The following is a 17,442-nucleotide window of genomic DNA, read 5'->3' on the forward strand; positions in this document are numbered from 1 at the left end:
TTCCAAAGGAAGGTTCAAGTCTGTGAGTTGAATGCCCTCATCACAAAGAAGTTTCTGAGAATGCCTCTCTGTTGTTTTTAGGTGAAGATATTTCTTTTCCCAGCATAGGTCTCAAAGCGCTCCAAATATCTACTTGCAGATTCTACAAATAGAGTGTTTCAAAACTGGTCTCTCAAAAGGAAAGTTCAGGTCCGTGAGTTGAATGCACTCATCACCAAGAAGTATCTCAGAATGCTTCGGTGTAGTTTTTATGTGAAGATATTTCCTTTTCCAGCATTGGCCTCAAAGTACTCCAAATAAACACTTGTAGATTCTACAAAATGAGTGTTTCCAAACTGCTCTATCGAAAGGAATGTTCAAGTCTGTGAGTTGAATGCACTCATCACACAGAAGTTTCTGAGAATGCTTCTCTCTTGTTTTTAGGTGAAGATATTTCATTTCCCAGCATAGGCCTCAAAGCGCTCCAAATGTCTACTTGCAGATTCTACAAAAACAGTGTTTCAAAACTGCTCTTTCCAAAGGAAGGTTCAAGTCTGTGAGTTGAATGCACTCATCACAAAGAAGTTTCTGAGAATGCTTCTGTGTAGTTGTTATTTGAAGACATTTCCTTTTCCATCATTGGCCTCAAAGGGCTCGAAATAAACACTTGCAGATTCTACTAAAAGAGTGTTTCAAAACTGTCCTATCAAGAGAACGTTGAAGTTTGAGAGTTGAATGAGCTCATCACACAGAAGTTTCTGAGAATGCTTCTGTCTAGTTTTTATGTGAAGATATTTCCTTTTCCAGCATAGGCCTCAGAGCGCTCCAAATAAACACATGCAGATTCTACAAAAGGAGTGTTCCCAAACTGCTCTATCGAAAGAAATGTTCAAGGCTGTGAGTTGAATGCACTCATCACACAGAAGTTTCTGAGAATGCCTCTGTCTTGTTTTTAGGTGAAGATATTTCATTTCCCAGCATAGGCCTCAAAGCGCTGCAAATATCTACTTGCAGATTCTACAAAAAGAGTGTTTCAAAACTGCTCTTTCAAAAGGAAGGTTGAAGTCTGTGAGTTGAATGCACTAATCACCAAGAAGTATCTCAGAATGCTTCTGTGTAGTTTGTATGTGAAGATATTTCCTTTTCCAGCATAGGCCTCAAAGCACGCCAAATAAACACTTGCAGATTCTACAAAAGGAGTGTTTCCAAACTGCTCTATCGAAAGGAATGTTCAAGTCTGTGAGTTGAATGCACTCATCACACAGAAGTTTCTGAGAATGTTTCTCTCTTGTTTTTAGGTGAAGATATTCCATTTCCCAGCATAGGCCTCAAAGCGCTCCAAATGTCTACTTGCAGATTCTACAAAAAGAGAGTTTCAAAACTGCTCTTTCCAAAGGAAGGTTCAAGTCTGTGAGTTGAATGCACTCATCACAAAGAAGTTTCTGAGAATGCTTGTGTGGAGTTGTTATTTGAAGACATTTCCTTTTCAATCTTTGGCCTCAAAGGGCTAGAAATAAACACTTGCAGATTCTACTAAAGGAGTGTTTCAAAAGTGTCAAATAGAAACGAACGTTCAACTTTGTGAGTTGAATGTACTCATCACGCAGAAGTTTCTGAGAATGCTTCTGTCTAATTTTTATGTGAAGATATTTCCTTTTCCAGCATAGGCCTCAGTGCGCTGCAAATAAACACTTGCAGATTCTACAAAAGGAGTGTTTCCAAACTGCTCTATCGAAGGGAATGTTCAAGTCTGTGAGTTGAATGCACTCATCACACAGTAGTTTCTGAGAATGCTTCTCTCTTGTTTTTAGGTGAAGATATTACATTTCCCAGCATAGGCCTCAAAGCGCTCCAAATATCTATTTGCAGATTCTACAAAAAGAGTGTTTCAAAACTGCTGTTTCAAAAGGAAGGTTGAAGTCTGTGAGTTGAATGCAGTCATCCCAAAGAAGTTTCTGAGAATGCTTCTGTGTAGTTGTTATTTGAAGATATTTCCTTTTCCATCTTTGGCCTCAAAGGGCTCGAAATAAACACTTGCAGATTCTACAAAAAGAGTGTTTCAAAACTGCTCTATCGAAAGGAATGTTCAAGTCTGTGAGTTGAATGCACTCATCACAAAGAAGTTTCGGAGAATGCCTCTCTCTTGTTTTTAGGTGAAGATATTTCATTTCCCAGCATACGCCTCAATGCGCTTGAAATATCTACTTGCAGATTCTACAAAAAGACAGTTTCAAAACTGCTCTTTCAAAAGGAAAGTTCAGGTCTGTGAGTTGAATGCCCTCATCACCAAGAAGTATCTCAGAATGCTTCTGTGTAGTTTTTATGTGAAGATATTTCCTTTTCCAGCATTGGCGTCAAAGCACTCCAAATAAACAGTTGCAGATTCTACAAAGGGAGTGTTTCCAAACTGCTCTATCGAAAGGAATGTTCAAGTCTGTGAGTTGAATGCACTCATCACACAGAAGTTTCTGAGAATGCTTCTCTCTTGTTTTTAGGTGAAGATATTTCATTTCCCAGCATAGGCCTCAAAGCGCTCCAAATGTCTACTTGCAGATTCTACAAAAACAGTGTTCCAAAACTGCTCTTTCCAAAGGAAGGTTCAAGTCTGTGAGTTGAATGCACTCATCACAAAGAAGTTTCTGAGAATGCTTCTGTGTAGTTGTTATTTGAAGACATTTCCTTTTCCATCATTGGCCTCAAAGGGCTCGAAATAAACACTTGCAGATTCTACTAAAAGAGTGTTTCAAAACTGTCCTATCAAGAGAACGTTCAAGTTTGAGAGTTGAATGAGCTCATCACACAGAGGTTTCTGAGAATGCTTCTGTCTAGTTTTTATGTGAAGATATTTCCTTTTCCAGCATAGGTCTCAAAGGACTCCAAATAAACACTTGCAGATTCTACAAAGGGAGTTTTTCCAAACTGCTCTATCGAAAGGAATGTTCAAGTCTGTGAGTTGAATGCACTCATCACACAGAAGTTTCTGAGAATGTTTCTCTCTTGTTTTTAGGTGAATTTATTTTATTTCCCAACATAGGCCACTAAGTGCTCCATATGTCTACTTGCAGATTCTACAAAAAGAGTGTTTCAAAACTGCTCTTTCAAAAGGAAGGTTCCAGTCTGTGAGTTGAATGCACTCATCACAAAGAAGTTTCTGAGAATGCTTCTGTGTAGTTGTTATTTGAGGACATTTCCTTTTCCATCTTTGGCCTCAAAGGGCTAGAATTAAACACTTGCAGATTCTACTGAAAGAGGGTTTCAAAACTGTCATATCAAAAGGAACCTTCAAGTTTGTGAGTTGAATGAACTCATCACACAGAAGTTTCTGAGAATGCTTCTGTCTAGTTTTTATGTGAAGATGTTTCCTTTTCCAGCATAGGCCTCAGAGTGCTCCAAATAAACACTTGCAGATTCTACAAAAGGAGTGTTTCCAAACTGCTCTATCGGAAGAACTGTTCAAGTCTGTGGGTTGAATGCACTCATCACACAGAAGTTTCTGAGAATGCTTCTGTGTAGTTTTTATTTGAAGATATTTCCTTTTCCAGCATAGGCCTCAAAGCACCCCAAATAAACACTTGCAGATTCTACAAAAGGAGTGTTTCCAAACTGCTCTATCGAAAGGAATGTTCAAGGCTGTGAGTTGAATGCACTCATCACACAGAAGTTTCTGAGAATGCTTCTCTCTTGTTTTTAGGTGAAGATATTTCATTTCCCAGCATAGGCCTCAAAGCCCTCCAAATGTCTCCTTGCAGATTCTACAAAAAGAGTGTTTCAAAACTCCTCTTTCAAAAGTAAGGCTCAGGTCTGTGAGTTGAATGCCCTCATCACAAAGAAGTTTCCGAGAATGCCTCTCTCTTGTTTTTAGGTGAAGATATTTCATTTCCCAGCCTAGGCCTCAAAGCGCTCCGAATATCTACTTGCAGATTCTACAAAAAGAGTGTTTCAAAACTGCTCTTTCCAAAGGAAGGTTCCAGTCTGTGAGTTGAATGCCCTCATCACAAAGAAGTTTCTGAGAATGCCTCTCTCTTGTTTTTAGGTGAAGATATTTCATTTCCCAGCATAGGCCTCAAAGCGCTCCAAACATCTACTTGCAGATTCTACAAAAAGAGTTTTTCAAAACTGGTCTTTCAAAAGGAAAGTTCAGGTCTGTGAGTTGAATGCACTCATCACCAAGAAGTATCTCAGAATGCTTCGGTGTAGTTTTTATGTGAAGATATTTCCTTTTCCAGCGTAGGCCTCAAAGCACTCCAAATAAACACTTGTAGATTCTACAAAAGGAGTGTTTCCAAACTGCTCTATCGAAAGGAATGTTCAAGTCTGTGAGTTGAATGCACTCATCACACAGAAGTTTCTGAGAATGCTTCTCTCTTGTTTTTAGGTGAAGATATTTCATTTCCCAGCATAGGCCTCAAAGCGCTCCAAATGTCTACTTGCAGATTCTACAAAAAGAGTGTTTCAAAACTGCTCTTTCAAAAGGAAGGTTCAAGTCTGTGAGTTGAATGCACTCATCACAAAGAAGTTTCTGAGAATGCTTCTGTGTAGTTGTTATTTGAAGACATTTCCTTTTCAATATTTGGCCTCAAAGGGCTCGAAATAAACACTTGCAGATTCTACTAAAGGAGTGTTTCAAAAGTGTCCTATAGAAAGGAACGTTCAACTTTGTGAGTTGAATGAACTCATCACGCAGAAGTTTCTGAGAATGCTTCTGTCTAGTTTTTATGTGAAGATATTTCCTTTTCCAGCATAGGCCTCAGAGCGCGGCAAATAAACACTTGCAGATTCTACAAAAGGAGTGTTTCCAAACTGCTCTATGGAAGGGAATATTCAAGTCTGTGAGTTGAATGCACTGATCACATAATAGTTTCTGAGAATGCTTCTCTCTTGTTTTTAGGTGAAGATATTTCATTTCCCAGCATAGGCCTCAAAGCGCTCCAAATATCTACTTGCAGATTCTACAAAAAGAGTGTTTCAAAACTGCTCTTTCAAAAGGAAGGTTGAAGTCTGTGAGTTGAATGAACTCATCAGCAAGAAGTATCTCAGAATGCTTCTGTGTAGTTTTTATGTGAAGAGATTTCCTTTTCCAGCATAGGCCTCAAAGCACTCCAAATAAACACTTGCAGATTCTAGAAAAGGAGTGTTTCCAAACTGCTCTATCGAAAGGAATGTTCAAGTCTGTGTGTTGAATGCACTCATCACAAAGAAGTTTCTGAGAATGCTTCTCTCCTGTTTTTAGGTAAAGATATTTCATTTCCCAGCATAGGCCTCAAAGCGCTCCAAATGTCTACTTGCAGATTCTACAAAAAGAGTGTTTCAAAACTGCTCTTTCAAAAGGAAGGTTCAAGTCTGTGAGTTGAATGCACTCATCACAAAGAAGTTTCTGAGAATGCTTCTGTGTAGTTGTTATTTGAAGACATTTCCTTTTCAATCTTTTGCCTCAAAGGGCTCGAAATAAACACTTGAAGATTCTACTAAGGGAGTGTTTCAAAAGTGTCCTATAGAAAGGAACGTTCAACTGTGTGAGTTGAATGCACTCATCACAAAGAAGTTTCTGAGAATGCTTCTGTGTAGTTGTTATTTGAAGACATTTCCTTTTCAATCTTTTGCCTCAAAGGGCTCGAAATAAACACTTGCAGATTCTACTAAAGGAGTGTTTCAAAAGTGTCCTATAGAAAGGAACGTTCAACTTTGTGAGTTGAATGAACTCATCACGCAGAAGTTTCTGAGAATGCTTCTGTCTAGTTTTTATGTGAAGATATTTCCTTTTCCAGCATAGGCCTCAGAGCGCTCCAAATAAACACTTGCAGATTCTACAAAAGCAGTGTTTCCAAACTGCTCTATCGAAGGGAATATTCAAGTCTGTGAGTTGAATGCACTCATCACAGAGAAGTTTCTGAAAATGCTTCTCTCTTGTTTTTAGGTGAAGATATTTCATTTCCCAGCATAAGTCTGAAAGCGCTCCAAATATCTACTTGCAGATTCTACAAAAAGAGTGTTTCAAAACTGCTCTTTCAAAAGGAAGGTTGAAGTCTGTGAGTTGAATCCACTCATCACCAAGAAGTATCTCAGAATGCTTCTGTGTAGTTTGTATGTGAATATATTTCCTTTTCCAGCATAGGCCTCAGAGCGCTCCAAATAAACACTTGCAGATTCTACAAAAGGAGTGTTTCCAAACTGCTCTATTGAAAGGAATGTTCAAGTCTGTGAGTTGAATACACTCATCACACAGAAGTTTCTGAGAATGCCTCTCTCTTGTTTTTAGGTGAAGATATGTCATTTCCCAACATAGCCCTCAAAGCGCTCCAAATATCTAATTGCGGACTCTACAAAAAGAGTGTTTCAAAACTGCTCTTTCTAAAGGAAGGTTCAAGTCTGTGAGTTGAATGCACTCATCACAAAGAAGTTTCTGAGAATGCTTCTGTGTAGTTGTTATTTGAAGATATTTCCTTTTCCATCATTGGCCTCAAAGGTCTCGAAATAAACACTTGCAGATTCTACTAAAAGAGTGTTTCAAAACTTTCTTATGAAAAGATCGTTCAAGTTTCAGAGTTGAATGTGCTCATCACACAGAAGTTTCTGAGAATGCTTCTGTCTAGTTTTTATGTGAAGATATTTCCTTTTCCAGCATTGGCCTCACAGCGCGGCAAATAAACACTTGCAGATTCTACAAAAGGAGTGTTTCCAAACTGCTCTATTGAAGGGAATATTCAAGTCTGTGAGTTGAGTGCACTCATCACACAATAGTTTCTGAGAATGCTTCTCTCTTGTTTTTAGGTGAAGATATTTCATTTCCCAGCATAGGCCTCAAAGCGCTAGAAATATCTACTTACAGATTCTACAAAAAGAGTGTTTCAAAACTGCTCTTTCAAAAGGAAGGTTGAAGTCTGTGAGTTGAATGAACTCATCACAAAGAAGTTTCTGAGAAGGCTTCTGTGTAGTTGTTATTTGAAGATATTTCCTTTTCCATCATTGGCCTCAAAGGGCTCGAAATAAACACTTGCAGATTCTACTAAAAGAGTGTTTCAAAACTGTCCTATGAAAAGAACGTTCAAGTTTGAGAGTTGAATGAGCTCATCACACAGAGGTTTCTGAGAATGCTTCTGTCTAGTTTTTATGTGAAGACATTTCCTTTTCCAGCATAGGCCTCAGAGCTCTCCAAATGAACACTTGCAGATTCTACAAAAGGAGTTTTTCCAAACTGCTCTATCGAAAGGAATGTTCAAGTCTGTGAGTTGAATGCACTCATCACACAGAAGTTTCTGAGAATGCTTCTCTCTTGTTTTTAGCTGAAGATATGTCATTTCCCAACATAGGCCTCAAAGCGCTCCAAATATCTAATTGCGGACTCTACAAAAAGAGTGTTTCAAAACTGCTCTTTTTAAAGGAAGGTTCAAGTCTGTGAGTTGAATGCACTCATCACCAGGAAGTATCTCAGAATGCTTCTGTGTAGTATTAATGTGAAGATATTTCCTTTTCCAGCATAGGCCTCAAAACACCCCAAATAAACACTTGCAGATTCTACAAAAGGAGTGTTTCCAAACTACTCTATCGAAAGGAAAGTTCAAGGCTGTGAGCTGAATGCCCTCATCACACAGAAGTTTCTGAGAAAGCTTCTCTCTTGTTTTTAGGTGAAGATATTTCATTTCCAGCATAGGCCTCAAAGCCCTCCAAATGTCTCCTTGCAGATTCTACAAAAAGAGTGTTACAAAACTCCTCTTTCCAAAGGAAGGTTCAAGTCTGTGAGTTGAATGCCCTCATCACAAAGAAGTTTCTGAGAATGCCTCTCTCTTGTTTATAGGTGAAGATATTTCATTTCCCAGCATAGGTCTCAAAGCGCTCCAAATATCTACTTGCAGATTCTACAAAAAGAGTGTTTCAAAACTGGTCTCTCAAGAGGAAAGTTCAGGTCCGTGAGTTGAATCCACTCATCACCAAGAAGTATCTCAGAATGCTTCGGTGTAGTTTTTATGTGAAGATATTTCCTTTTCCAGCATTGGCCTCAAAGTACTCCAAATAAACACTTGTAGATTCTACAAAATGAGTGTTTCCAAACTGCTCTATCGAAAGGAATGTTCAAGTCTGTGAGTTGAATGCACTCATCACACAGAAGTTTCTGAGAATGCTTCTCTCTTGTTTTTAGGTGAAGATATTTCATTTCCCAGCATAGGCCTCAAAGCGCTCCAAATGTCTACTTGCAGATTCTACAAAAACAGTGTTTCAAAACTGCTCTTTCCAAAGGAAGGTTCAAGTCTGTGAGTTGAATGCACTCATCACAAAGAAGTTTCTGAGAATGCTTCTGTGTAGTTGTTATTTGAAGACATTTCTTTTTCCATCATTGGCCACAAAGGGCTCGAAATAAACACTTGCAGATTCTACTAAAAGAGTGTTTCAAAACTGTCCTATCAAGAGAACGTTGAAGTTTGAGAGTTGAATGAGCTCATCACACAGAAGTTTCTGAGAATGCTTCTGTCTAGTTTTTATGTGAAGATATTTCCTTTTCCAGCATAGGCCTCAGAGCGCTCCAAATAAACACATGCAGATTCTACAAAAGGAGTGTTCCCAAACTGCTCTATCGAAAGAAATGTTCAAGTCTGTGAGTTGAATGCACTCATCACACAGAAGTTTCTGAGAATGCTTCTCTCTTGTTTTTAGGTGAAGATATTTCATTTCCCAGCATAGGCCTCAAAGCGCTCCAAATATCTACTTGCAGATTCTACAAAAAGAGTGTTTCAAAACTGCTCTTTCCAAAGGAAGGTTGAAGTCTGTGAGTTTTATGCACTAATCACCAAGAAGTATCTCAGAATGCTTCTGTGTAGTTTGTATGTGAAGATATTTCCTTTTCCAGCATAGGCCTCAAAGCACGCCAAATAAACACTTGCAGATTCTACAAAAGGAGTGTTTCCAAACTGCTCTATCGAAAGGAATGTTCAAGTCTGTGAGTTGAATGCACTCATCACACAGAAGTTTCTGAGAATGTTTCTCTCTGGTTTTTAGGTGAAGATATTCCATTTCCCAGCATAGGCCTCAAAGCGCTCCAAATGTCTACTTGCAGATTCTACAAAAAGAGAGTTTCAAAACTGCTCTTTCCAAAGGAAGGTTCAAGTCTGTGAGTTGAATGCACTCATCACAAAGAAGTTTCTGAGAATGCTTCTGTGTAGTTGTTATTTGAAGACATTTCCTTTTCCATCTTTGGTCTCAAAGGACTCGAAATCTGCACTTGCAGATTCTACTAAAGGAGTGTTTCAAAAGTGTCCTATAGAAAGGAACGTTCAACTTTGTGAGTTGAATGAACTCATCACGCAGAAGTTTCTGAGAATGCTTCTGTCTAGTTTTTATGTGAAGATATTTCCTTTTCCAGCATAGGCCTCAGAGCGCTGCAAATAAACACTTGGAGATTCTACAAAAAGAGTGTTTCCAAACTGCTCTATCGAAGGAATATTCAAGTCTGTGAGTTGAATGCCCTCATCACACAGTAGTTTCTGAGAATTCTTCTCTCTTGTTTTTAGGTGAAGATATTTCATTTCCCAGCATAGGCCTCAAAGCGCTCCAAATATCTACTTGCAGATTCTACAAAAAGAGTGTTTCAAAACTGCTCTTTCAAAAGGAAGGTTGAAGTCTGTGAGTTGAATGCACTCATCACCAAGAAGTATCTCAGAATGCTTCTGTGTAGTTTTTATGTGAAGATATTTCCTTTTCCAGCATAGGCCTCAAAGCACTCCAAATAAACACTTGCAGATTCCACAAAAGGAGTGTTTCCAAACTGCTCTATCGAAAGGAATGTTCAAGTCTGTGAGTTGAATGCACTCATCACACAGAAGTTTCTGAGAATGCTTCTCTCTTGTTTTTAGGTGAAGATATTTCATTTCCCAGCATAGGCCTCAAAGCGCTCCAAATGTCCACTTGCAGATTCTACAAAAAGAGTGTTTCAAAACTGCTCTTTCAAAAGGAAGGTTCAAGTCTGTGAGTTGAATGCACTCATCACAAAGATGTTTCTGAGAATGCTTGTGTGGAGTTTTTATTTGAAGACATTTCCTTTTCAATCTTTGGCGCAAAGGGCTAGAAATAAACACTTGCAGATTCTACTAAAGGAGTGTTTCAAAAGTGTCAAATAGAAAAGAACGTTCAACTTTGTGAGTTGAATGTACTCATCACGCAGAAGTTTCTGAGAATGCTTCTGTCTAGTTTTTATGTGAAGATATTTCCTTTTCCAGCATAGGCCTCAGTGCGCTGCAAATAAACACTTGCAGATTCTACAAAAGGAGTGTTTCCAAACTGCTCTATCGAAGGGAATATTCAAGTCTGTGAGTTGAATGCACTCATCACACAGTAGTTTCTGAGAATGCTTCTCTCTTGTTTTTAGGTGAAGATATTACATTTCCCAGCATAGGCCTCAAAGCGCTCAAAATATCTATTTGCAGGTTCTACAAAAAGAGTGTTTCAAAACTGGTCTTTCAAAAGGAAGGTTGAAGTCTGTGAGTTGAATGCAGTCATCCCAAAGAAGTTTCTGAGAATGCTTCTGTGTAGTTGTTATTTGAAGATATTTCCTTTTCCATCATTGGCCTCAAAGGGCTCGAAATAAACACTTGCAGATTCTACAAAAAGAGTGTTTCAAAACTGCTCTATCGAAAGGAATGTTCAAGTCTGTGAGTTGAATGCACTCATCACAAAGAAGTTTCTGAGAATGCCTCTCTCTTGTTTTTAGGTGAAGATATTTCATTTCCCAGCATACGCCTCAATGCGCTTGAAATATCTACTTGCAGATTCTACAAAAAGAGAGTTTCAAAACTGCTCTTTCAAAAGGAAAGTTCAGGTCTGTGAGTTGAATGCCCTCATCACCAAGAAGTATCTCAGAATGCTTCTGTGTAGTTTTTATGTGAAGATATTTCCTTTTCCAGCATTGGCCTCAAAGCACTCCAAATAAACAGTTGCAGATTCTACAAAAGGAGTGTTTCCAAACTGATCTATCGAAAGGAATGTTCAAGTCTGTGAGTTGAATGCACTCATCACACAGAAGTTTCTGAGATTGCTTCTCTCCTGTTTTTAGGTGAATATATTTCATTTCCCAGCTTAGGCCTCAAAGCGCTCCAAATGTCTACTTGCAGATTCTACAAAAAGAGTGTTTCAAAACTGCTCTTTCCATAGGAAGGTTCAAGTCTGTGAGTTGAATGCACTCATCACAAAGAAGTTTCTGAGAATGCTTCTGTCTAGTTGTTATTTGAAGACATTTCCTTTTCAATCTTTGGCCTCAAATGGCTCGAAATAAACACTTGCAGATTCTACTAAAGGAGTGTTTCAAAAGTGTCTTATGGAAAGGAACGTTCAACTTTGTGAGTTGAATGTACTCATCACGCAGAAGTTTCTGAGAATGCTTCTGTCTAGTTTTTATGTGAAGATATTTCCTTTTCCAGCATAGGCCTCAGAGCGCTACAAATAAACACTTGCAGATTCTACAAAAGGAGAGTTTAAAAACTGCTCTATCGAAGGGAATATTCAAGTCTGTGAGTTGAATGCACTCATCGCACAATAGTTTCTGAGAATGCTTCTCTCTTGTTATTAGGTGAAGATATTTCATTTGCCAGCATAGGCCTCAAAGCGCTCCAAATATCTACTTGCAGATTCTACAAAAAGAGTGTTTCAAAACTGCTCTTTCAAAAGGAAGGTTGAAGTCTGTGAGTTGAATGCACTCATCACAAAGAAGTTTCTGAGAATGCTTCTCTGTAGTTGTTATTTGAAGATATTTCCTTTTCCATCATTGGCCTCAAAGGGCTCGAAATAAACACTTGCAGATTCTACTAAAAGAGTGTTTCAAAACTGTCCTATGAAAAGAACGTTCAAGTTTGAGAGTTGAATGAGCTCATCACACAGAAGTTTCTGAGAATGCTTCTCTCTAGTTTTTAAGTGAAGACATTTCCTTTTCCAGCATAGGCCTCAGAGCGCTCCAAATAAACACTTGCAGATTCTACAAAAGGAGTTTTTCCAAACTGCTCTATCGAAAGGAATGTTCAAGTCTGTGAGTTGAATGCACTCATCACACAGAAGTTTCTGAGAATGCTTCTCTCTTGTTTTTAGGTGAAGATATGTCATTTCCCAACATAGGCCTCAAAGCGCTCCAAATATCTAATTGCGGACTCTACAAAAAGAGTGTTTCAAAACTGCTCTTTTTAAAGGAAGGTTCAAGTCTGTGAATTGAATGCACTCATCACCAGGAAGTATCTCAGAATGCTTCTGTGTAGTTTTTATGTGAAGATATTTTCTTTTCCAGCATAGGCCTCAAAACACCCCAAATAAACACTTGCAGATTCTACAAAAGGAGTGTTTCCAAACTCCTCTATCGAAAGGAAAGTTCAAGGCTGTGAGCTGAATGCCCTCATCACACAGAAGTTTCTGAGAAGGCTTCTCTCTTGTTTTTAGGTGAAGATATTTTATTTCCAGCATAGGCCTCAAAGCCCTCCAAATGTCTCCTTGCAGATTCTACAAAAAGAGTGTTTCAAAACTCCTCTTTCCAAAGGAAGGTTCAAGTCTGTGAGTTGAATGCCCTCATCACAAAGAAGTTTCTGAGAATGCCTCTCTCTTGTTTTTAGGTGAAGATATTTCATTTCCCAGCATAGGTCTCAAAGCGCTCCAAATATCTACTTGCAGATTCTACAAAAAGAGTGTTTCAAAACTGGTCTCTCAAAAGGAAAGTTCAGGTCCGTGAGTTAAATGCACTCATCACCAAGAAGTATCTCAGAATGCTTCGGTGTAGTTTTTATGTGAAGATATTTCCTTTTCCAGCATTGGCCCCAAAGCACTCCAAATAAACACTTGTAGATTCTACAAAATGAGTGTTTCCAAACTGCTCTATCGAAAGGAATGTTCAAGTCTGTGAGTTGAATGCACTCATCACACAGAAGTTTCTGAGAATGCTTCTCTCTTGTTTTTAGGTGAAGATATTTCATTTCCCAGCATAGGCCTCAAAGCGCTCCAAATGTCTACTTGCAGATTCTACAAAAACAGTGTTCCAAAACTGCTCTTTCCAAAGGAAGGTTCAAGTCTGTGAGTTGAATGCACTCATCACAAAGAAGTTTCTGAGAATGCTTCTGTGCAGTTGTTATTTGAAGACATTTCCTTTTCCATCATTGTCCTCAAAGGGCTCGAAATAAACACTTGCAGATTCTACTAAAAGAGTGTTTCAAAACTGTCCTATCAAGAGAACGTTCAAGTTTGAGAGTTGAATGAGCTCATCACACAGAACTTTCTGAGAATGCTTCTGTCTAGTTTTTATGTGAAGATATTTCCTTTTCCAGCATAGGCCTCAAAGCACTAGAAATAAACACTTGCAGATTCTACAAAAGGAGTGTTTCCAAACTGCTCTATTGAAAGGAATGTTCAAGTCTGTGAGTTGAATGCACTCATCACACAGAAGTTTCTGAGAATGTTTCTCTCTTATTTTTAGGTGAAGATATTCCATTTCCCAGCATAGGCCTCAAAGCGCTCCAAATGCCTACTTGCAGATTCTACAAAAAGAGTGTTTCAAAACTGCTCTTTCCAAAGGAATGTTCAAGTCTGTGATTTGAATGCACTCATCAAAAAGAAGTTTCTGAGAATGCTTCTGTGTAGTTGTTATTTGAAGACATTTCCTTTTCCATCATTGGCCTCAAAGGGCTCGAAATAAACACTTGCAGATTCTACTAAAAGAGTGTTTCAAAACTGCTTTTCAAAAGGAAGATTCAAGTCTGTGGGTTGAATGCACTCATCACAAAGAAGTTTCTGAGAATGCTTCTGTGTAGTTGTTATTTGAGGACATTTCCTTTTCCATCTTTGGCCTCAAAGGGCTAGAATTAAACACTTGCAGATTCTACAGAAAGAGGGTTTCAAAACTGTCATACCAAAAGGAACCTTCAAGTTTGTGAGTTGAATGAACTCATCACACAGAAGTTTCTGAGAATGCTTCTGTCTAGTTTTTATGTGAAGATATTTCCTTTTCCAGCATAGGCCTCAGAGCGCTCCAAATAAACACTTGCAGATTCTACAAAAGGAGTGTTTCCAAACTGCTCTATCGAAAGGAATGTACAAGTCTGTGAGTTGAATGCACTCATCACACAGAAGTTTCTGAGAATGCTTCTCTCTTGTTTTTAGGTGAAGACATTTCATTTCCCAGCATAGGCCTCAAAGCGCTCCAAATATCTACTTGCAGATTCTACAAAAAGAGTGTTTCAAAACTGCTCTTTCAAAAGGAAGGTTGAAGTCTATGAGTTGAATGAACTCATCACCAAGAAGTATCTCAGAATGCTTCTGTGTAGTTTTTATGTGAAGAGATTTCCTTTTCCAGCATAGGCCTCAAAGCACTCCAAATAAACACATGCAGATTCTACAAAAGGAGTGTTTCCAAACTGCTCTATCGAAAGGAATGTTCAAGTCTGTGAGTTGAGTGCACTCATCACAAAGAAGTTTCTGAGAATGCTTCTGTCTAGTTTTTATATGAAGATATTTCATTTCCCAGCATAGGCCTCAAAGTGCTCCAAAAGAACACTTGCAGATTATACAAAAGGAGTGTTTCCGAACTGCTCTATCGAAGGGAATATTCAAATCTGTGAGTTGAATGCACTCATCACACAGAAGTTTCTGAGAATGCTTCTGTCTTGTTTTTAGGTGAAGATATTTCATTTCCCAGCATAGGCCTCAAAGCGCTCCAAATATCTACTTGCAGATCCTACAAAAAGAATGTTTCAAAACTGCTCTTTACAAAGGAATGTTCAGGTCTGTGAGTTGAATGCACTCATCACGAAGAAGTATCTTAGAATGCTTCTGTGTAGTTGTTATTTGAAGACATTTCCTTTTCCATCATTGGCCTCAAATGGCTCGAAATAAACACTTGAAGATTCTACTAAAGGAGTGTTTCAAAAGAGTCCTATAGAAAGGAACGTTCAACTTTGTGAGTTGAATGAACTCATCATGAAGAAATTTCTGAGAATACTTCTGTCTAGTTTTTATGTGAAGATATTTCCTTTTCCAGCATAGGCCTCAGAGCGCTCCAAATAAACACTTGCAGATTCTACAAAAGGAGTGTTTCCAAACTGCTCTATCGAAAGGAATGTTCAAGTCTGTGAGTTGAATGCACTCATCACACAGAAGTTTCTGAGAATGCCTCTCTCTTGTTTTTAGGTGAAGATATGTCATTTCCCAACATAGCCCTCAAAACTCTCCAAATATCTAATTGCGGACTCTATAAAAAGAGTGTTTCAAAACTGCTCTTTCTAAAGGAAGGTTCAAGTCTGTGAGTTGAATGCACTCATCACAAAGAAGTTTCTGAGAATGCTTCTGTGTAGTTGTTATTTGAAGATATTTCCTTTTCCATCATTGGCCTCAAAGGTCTCGAAATAAACACTTGCAGATTCTACTAAAAGAGTGTTTCAAAACTTTCTTATGAAAAGATCGTTCAAGTTTGAGAGTTGAATGAGCTCATCACACAGAAGTTTCTGAGAATGCTTCTGTCTAGTTTTTATGTGAAGATATTTCCTTTTCCAGCATTGGCCTCACAGCGCGGCAAATAAACACTTGCAGATTCTACAAAAGGAGTGTTTCCAAACTGCTCTATTGAAGGGAATATTCAAGTCTGTGAGTTGAATGCACTCATCACACAATAGTTTCTGAGAATGCTTCTCTCTTGTTTTTAGGTGAAGATATTTCATTTCCCAGCTTAGGCCTCAAAGCGCTCCAAATATCTACTTACAGATTCTACAAAAAGAGTGTTTCAAAACTGCTCTTTCAAAAGGAAGGTTGAAGTCTATGAGTTGAATGAACTCATCACAAAGAAGTTTCTGAGAATGCTTCTGTGTAGTTGTTATTTGAAGATATTTCCTTTTCCATCATTGGCCTCAAAGGGCTCGAAATAAACACTTGCAGATTCTACTAAAAGAGTGTTTCAAAACTGTCCTATGAAAAGAACGTTCAAGTTTGAGAGTTGAATGAGCTCATCACACAGAGGTTTCTGAGAATGCTTCTCTCTAGTTTTTATGTGAAGACATTTCCTTTTCCAGCATAGGCCTCAGAGCGCTCCAAATAAACACTTGCAGATTCTACAAAAGGAGTTTTTCCAAACTGCTCTATCGAAAGGAATGTTCAAGTCTGTGAGTTGAATGCACTCATCACACAGAAGTTTCTGAGAATGCTTCTCTCTTGTTTTTAGGTGAAGATATGTCATTTCCCAACATAGGCCTCAAAGCGCTCCAAATATCTAATTGCGGACTCTACAAAAAGAGTGTTTCAAAACTGCTCTTTTTAAAGGAAGGTTCAAGTCTGTGAGTTGAATGCACTCATCACCAGGAAGTATCTCAGAATGCTTCTGTGTAGTTTTTATGTGAAGATATTTCCTTTTCCAGCATAGGCCTCAAAACACCCCAAATAAACACTTGCAGATTCTACAAAAGGAGTGTTTCCAAACTGCTCTATCGAAAGGAAAGTTCAAGGCTGTGAGCTGAATGCCCTCATCACACAGAAGTTTCTGAGAAAGCTTCTCTCTTGTTTTTAGGTGAAGATATTTCATTTCCAGCATAGGCCTCAAAGCCCTCCAAATGTCTCCTTGCAGATTCTACAAAAAGAGTGTTACAAAACTCCTCTTTCCAAAGGAAGGTTCAAGTCTGTGAGTTGAATGCCCTCATCACAAAGAAGTTTCTGAGAATGCCTCTCTCTTGTTTTTAGGTGAAGATATTTCATTTCCCAGCATAGGTCTCAAAGCGCTCCAAATATCTACTTGCAGATTCTACAAAAAGAGTGTTTCAAAACTGGTCTCTCAAAAGGAAAGTTCAGGTCCGTGAGTTGAATGCACTCATCACCAAGAAGTATCTCAGAATGCTTCGGTGTAGTTTTTATGTGAAGATATTTCCTTTTCCAGCATTGGCCTCAAAGCACTCCAAATAAACACTTGTAGATTCTACAAAATGAGTGTTTCCAAACTGCTCTATCGAAAGGAATGTTCAAGTCTGTGAGTTGAATGCACTCATCACACAGAAGTTTCTGAGAATGCTTCTCTCTTGTTTTTAGGTGAAGATATTTCATTTCCCAGCATAGGCCTCAAAGCGCTCCAAATGTCTACTTGCAGATTCTACAAAAACAGTGTTTCAAAACTGCTCTTTCCAAAGGAAGGTTGAAGTCTGTGAGTTGAATGCACTCATCACAAAGAAGTTTCTGAGAATGCTTCTGTGTAGTTGTTATTTGAAGACATTTCCTTTTCCATCATTGGCCTCAAAGGGCTCGAAATAAACACTTGCAGATTCTACTAAAAGAGTGTTTCAAAACTGTCCTATCAAGAGAACGTTGAAGTTTGAGAGTTGAATGAGCTCATCACACAGAAGTTTCTGAGAATGCTTCTGTCTAGTTTTTATGTGAAGATATTTCCTTTTCCAGCATAGGCCTCAGAGCGCTCCAAATAAACACATGCAGATTCTACAAAAGGAGTGTTCCCAAACTGCTCTATGGAAAGAAATGTTC

This window comes from Pongo pygmaeus, chromosome 1, assembly GCF_028885625.2.
Source record: "Pongo pygmaeus isolate AG05252 chromosome 1, NHGRI_mPonPyg2-v2.0_pri, whole genome shotgun sequence".
Taxonomy (NCBI): Eukaryota; Metazoa; Chordata; class Mammalia; order Primates; family Hominidae; genus Pongo; species Pongo pygmaeus.